Below are 6,008 nucleotides of genomic sequence, written 5' to 3'. Positions count from 1 at the left end.
CAAGCAAAAGTGAGCAATAATCGTTACATGTAAAACGCACGGCCATCGTGCCCTATTCGTACACTTGCGGTTTAGTGCTGAGTTTCATCCTGCATAAAAATAGTTGTTAGGTCATTCACTTTTCGTTTCATTTAAATAGAATCTGTTCAGTCATTTGAAAGACTAAACTACTTGAGGGGTGATTGTTTGCCTTGCTAACACAATAACTACTTGTTTACTCATGCTAGCAGAAGACAATGGCTTTTCTTCACACTAATTAAAAACCTGCTACCCAGAATTTCCTCACATAAACACACACCCACTCATTACACACTAAATGGGAGACTACTGGGGAACACTGACATGTAAAAGGACTTCGGGATTTTAGTTAACTGCAGCAACCAGTGTCAAGTAGCTGCTGCCAAGGCAAATAGGATCATGATCATGGGGGGCATCAAAAGAGGTTGTTACGACCACTGTGTGTGGACCCACTGTGTCAACGAAGCGGTTTGATTTTGGGCTAAACCTGAGGGCGTTATCCTGGCAGTTCCCCGGTATTCACCCTTTAATCCCTGTACAGGGATCTGGCCTGTTGCTGTGGGAAACCAACCAGGCTGCTACCTCCTGGAGTAGTCCCAGTGTAGTCCGTGGCTGACCCACAGGGGTCGGCGACACTGGTGCAACACACCATGAGATAGGCAGAAGTGTACAGCGTGGATACAGACCAACGTCGGGGCTGGCAGTGTTCATGCAAGATCCGGGTCACAAGTCTGAGGGTCAAGGCAGGTAGAGTTCAGGCAAGTCCGGTAAACAGGTCCAACGTTGGTACACGGCAGATCATAATGGCTAGCAGGAACAAAACAACACCAATACTCTGGCAAGGAGTAAGTTCCCCAGCCCAGTTTAAATAGGAGAGTAGTCGCCTATTAACCCTGCAGCTGGACCGAGAGCGTGGAGGATGGTTAACTCCTGCAGTGCTGATGGAAAGCACACAGCACTGTGGAGAATTAACTCCATTAGTGCTGACAGAAATGAAAGAGTTTATTCGTGCAGAAGGGGCACAGCGACGTCCATGTCCGTCAGCAATAGCAGGAGGGCGACAGACCAGCGCAGCCGACCTACCAAGGTCTAGGGGGCACATAACGAGAACATTATTCTTCCTCTTTACCAGTCACTGGTCAGATCACACATGGAATATTGGGGACGGTTTTGGGCTCCAGTACTCAAGAGGGACATATCAGAGCTGGAGCGGGTACAAAGGTAATAAGTGGAATGGACGGACTACAATCCAGCCACTAGGAGTTGCAATTTTGCTGCAAATCTCGGCCTGCAGTTCCATCTCAGGCAGATATGTAAATGAACAAATATATAAATTTTCCAGCAGCACAACCACCATACCATGCTGTGCAGGGAAGTCGTCTAGGGTGGTTAGCTTGCTGTAGGAATCCTGACTCCAAGGAGGATTCAAGGTAACCATAGGCAGAAAAAGTATAACAAGCAGCACACGGGAATCTTCCTTAGTAAAAAAATTAGATAATCCGATGTGCCTTTATTGTGTCCATTGTAAAAGCAACGTTTCGGCCCCTTACAGGTCTTTTTCAAGCTTGATAGGAGTTGTGGTGATTAGATGAACGGTCTTGTCACCGGAGGCCCTAAAAGTGGTTCCATCCTTGTCCTATAAGAGGCTCTCGGTGGCTCCTTGTGTGTAGTGACCTCTTCTTCCACTTCTGTAGAGCTTGTTGACCACTAGACGCCTCTACGACGCAGAGAAGAGATTTCACCCCGTTACCAGAGTCTGAGAGGTGCGCATTTTTGGGATGTGAGAATCTGGTTGGTCGTATCGATAAAATGGCCCCCACCGGTCGTTCTGACCAGATTGTTAGGAGGTGTTGGGACCAGTGGATGCGTGAGGGCACACAAGGTGACCGGGCTCAGGACCCCCGAAAGACCACCAGTAGAGAGGAGCATCTGACCAGACTGTTAGGAGGTGTTGGGACCAGTGGATGTGCGCCACCAGTACACCCCTATGTCTGTCAGAATCATTTCCAGGCTCTTGACTGAAGGACATTTGGTCTCATAGTGCCCATTATGTGTACGGCCTCTGACACCCACTGTCACCTCCATTTGCAGTGGTGTTATGAACACCGAAACTGTACGCTACAGAGTGGAACCGGGTTGTTTTCAGCAATGAATCCAGGTTTAGCTTGGGCGCTGACAACGGTCATGTTAGCGTCTGTAGACCTTGGGGGGGCCTCAATCCTGCCTTTGCTGTGGAGTGGCACACTTCCCCTCTGCTGGTGTGATGGACTGGGGGGCCATCGCATATGACAATTGGTAACCCCTAGTGGTGGTACGAGGGACAATGACAGGTCAGCAAAATGTTTAAAACATCCTGCAGCCACATGTGTTCCTCTCATGGCGGCTTCCAAGAGGCAGCAGGATAATGCTCAGCCGCACACACAAGGGGGTCTTAGGAACGTCCACACAACATTGTCACACTCCCGTGGCTGCCCGTTCGCCAGATTTATCACCAATAGAACATGTATTGGACCATTTGGGATGCCAACTTCCAAAGCCTACGAGTTTGCACAATCTTGAGGCTGAGTTACAGGAAATGTGGAGCGAAATACTGCAGGATGCCATACGGAAACTGTATGCCTCCATGCCCACCTGTATCACATCTTGCATACAAGCTAGAGGTGGTATAACAGGGTACTAGAGCCTCCATGCCCACCCGTAACACATCTTGTATACAAGCTAGAGGTGGTACAACAGGGTACTAGAGCCTCCATGCCCACCCGTATCACATCTTGTATGCAAGCTAGAGACGGTATAACAGGGTACTAGAGCCGCCATGCCTCCTATATCACATCTTGTATCCAAGATATAGGCGGTACAACAGGGTAATAGAGCCTCCATGCCCACCCGTATCACATCTTGTATCCAAGCTAGAGGCGGTACAACAGGGTACTAGAGCCTCCATGCCCGCCTGTATCACATCTTGTATACAAGCTAGAGACAGTACAACAGGGTACTAAAGCCTCCATGCCCGCCTGTATCACATCTTGTATCCAAGCTAGAGGCGGTACAACAGGGTACTTCTAGGGAATGGGATGTTACTGACAAAGAGTGTGTGTGTGTTTGGTGATTGGTAGGGTCCCCTAATAGGGGATAACTCTTAAAATGTGGCAGAACTGTTTACCCCTTAGTGACCAGGCCTGTTTGCGCCTTAATGACCAGGCCAAATTTTGGAAATCTGACATGTGTCACTTTAACATGGAATAACTCCGTAAAGATTTTGCAAATTAAGTAATTCTGACCTTGTTTTTTCACCACATGTTGTACTTCATTTAAGTTGTAAAAATAGACCAATAGAATGTGTGTATATTTATGAAAAGACCAACAATAGGGAATTATTTTTTTTTATGTTAATTTTTTCAGATTTGTACCTGAAATATGTCAAAACTGTGCGAACATACTGCACAAAAGTTTGCTAAGATATATATTTCCATCTGCTTACTTTATTCTGGAAGCACATTTGAAAAACATTGTGTTTTCTTAGAATTTTAGGAGACATGCAAATATAACATTACTTCTAAAAAGTTAGAGGAACATTTTGCAAGGAGATTTTAAATTTCCCAGTCCCGACCAGCTTCTGTGCATACGGCCACCATTTTGCCGGCAGAAACATGTGCAGAAGACGGGGAAAGGTTCGTGGATGAAGATCCCATCAGTGGGGAAATCCGGAGGCCTTAGGCAAGTAGTTTCATCTCCCCATACCGATCGTATTGGTAATGGGGGAATGAAACTAAGTTTTTAACATTTTTTAAAAATGTTTACATGATCGTTGTTATCCAATAAATAACGGCGATCACGTGACCCGGGACGACTCACTGCAGCTCCAAGCTGTCACACTCCCCGACCCCATACAGGGCCAACGTGTAGAATAAAGCCCAGACAGCCAGGACATGAAAACACATTAAGGGGCTTTATTCGGAGTCTCCTTATTTGTACAAAATCTAAGATCAAGAGATGAGGTGGCGTGGAGGATTGTGGGGTTCTGTAAAAAAGGTATTAACCCTTTGTCCGACACTTTTACTACTGAGGCCAGTATAGGGAACACTATTACTACTAAGGCCAGTATAGAGGACACTATTACTACTGGGGCCAGTATAGGGGACACTATTACTACTGAGGCCAGTATAGGGGACACTATTACTACTGAGGCCAGTATAAGGGACACTATTACTACTGAGGCCAGTATAAGGGACACCATTACTACTGAGGCCAGTATAGGGGACACTATTAGTACTGAGGCCAGTATAGGGGACACTATTAGTACTGAGGCCAGTATAGGGGACACTATTAGTACTGAGGCCAGTATAGGGGACACTATTACTACTGAGGCCAGTATAGGGGACACTATTACTACTGAGGCCAGTATAGGGGACACTATTACTACTGAGGCCAGTATAAGGGACACCATTACTACTGAGGCCAGTATAAGGGACACCATTACTACTGAGGCCAGTAAAGGGGACACTATTAGTACTGAGGCCAGTATAAGGGACACTATTACTACTGAGGCCAGTATAAGGGACACTATTAGTACTGAGGCCAGTATAGGGGACACTATTACTACTGAGGCCAGTATAAGGGACACTATTACTACTGAGGCCAGTATAAGGGACACTATTAGTACTGAGGCCAGTATAGGGGACACTATTACTACTGAGGCCAGTATAGGGGACACTATTACTACTGAGGCCAGTATAGGGGACACTATTACTACTGAGGGCAGTATAGGGGACACTATTATTACTGAGGGCAGTATAGGGGACACTATTAGTACTGAGGCCAGTATAGGGGACACTATTAGTACTGAGGCCAGTATAGGGGACACTATTACTACTGAGGCCAGTATAAGGGACACTATTACTACTGAGGCCAGTATAAGGGACGCCATTACTACTGAGGCCAGTATAGGGGACACTATTAGTACTGAGGCCAGTATAAGGGACGCCATTACTACTGAGGCCAGTATAGGGGACACTATTACTACTGAGGCCAGTATAAGGGACACCATTACTACTGAGGCCAGTATAGGGGACACTATTAGTACTGAGGCCAGTACAAGGGACACTATTACTACTGAGGGCAGTATAGGGGACACTATTAGTACTGAGGACAGTATAGGGGACACTATTACTACTGAGGCCAGTATAGGGGACACTATTACTACTGAAGCCAGCATAGGGGACACTATTACTACTGAGGACAGTATAGGGGACACTATTATTGCTGAGGACAGTATATGGGACACTATTATTGCTGAGGGCAGTATAGGGGACACTATTAGTACTGAGGCCAGTATAGGGGACACTATTACTACTGAGGCCAGTATAGAGGAGACTATTACTACTGAGGCCAGTATAAGGGACACTATTATTACTGAGGGCAGTATAGGGGACACTATTAGTACTGAGGACAGTATAGGGGACACTATTAGTAATGAGGACAGTATAGGGGACACTATTAGTAATGAGGACAGTATAGGGGACACTATTACTACTGAGGCCAGTATAGGGGACACTATTATAACTGAGGGCAGTATAGGGGACAATATTAGTACTGAGGGCAGTATAGAGGAGACTATTACTACTGAGGCCAGTATAGAGGAGACTATTACTACTGAGGCCAGCATAGGGGACACTATTACTATTGAGGGCAGTATAGGGGACACTATTACTACTGAGGGCAGTATAGAGGAGACTATTACTACTGAGGCCAGTATAGGGGACACTATTAGTACTGAGGACAGTATAGGGGACACTATTACTACTGAGGCCAGTATAGGGGACACTATTATTACTGAGGGCAGTATAGGGGACAATATTAGTACTGAGGCCAGTATAGAGGAGACTATTACTACTGAGGCCAGCATAGGGACACTATTATTACTGAGGGCAGTATAGGGGACAATATTAGTACTGAGGACAGTATAGGGGACACTATTACTACTGAGGCCA

This window comes from Eleutherodactylus coqui, chromosome 2 (assembly GCF_035609145.1).
Source record: "Eleutherodactylus coqui strain aEleCoq1 chromosome 2, aEleCoq1.hap1, whole genome shotgun sequence".
Classification (NCBI taxonomy): Eukaryota; Metazoa; Chordata; class Amphibia; order Anura; family Eleutherodactylidae; genus Eleutherodactylus; species Eleutherodactylus coqui.
The sequence above is the reverse complement of the archived record's forward strand: the minus strand, read 5'-3'. Positions refer to the sequence as shown.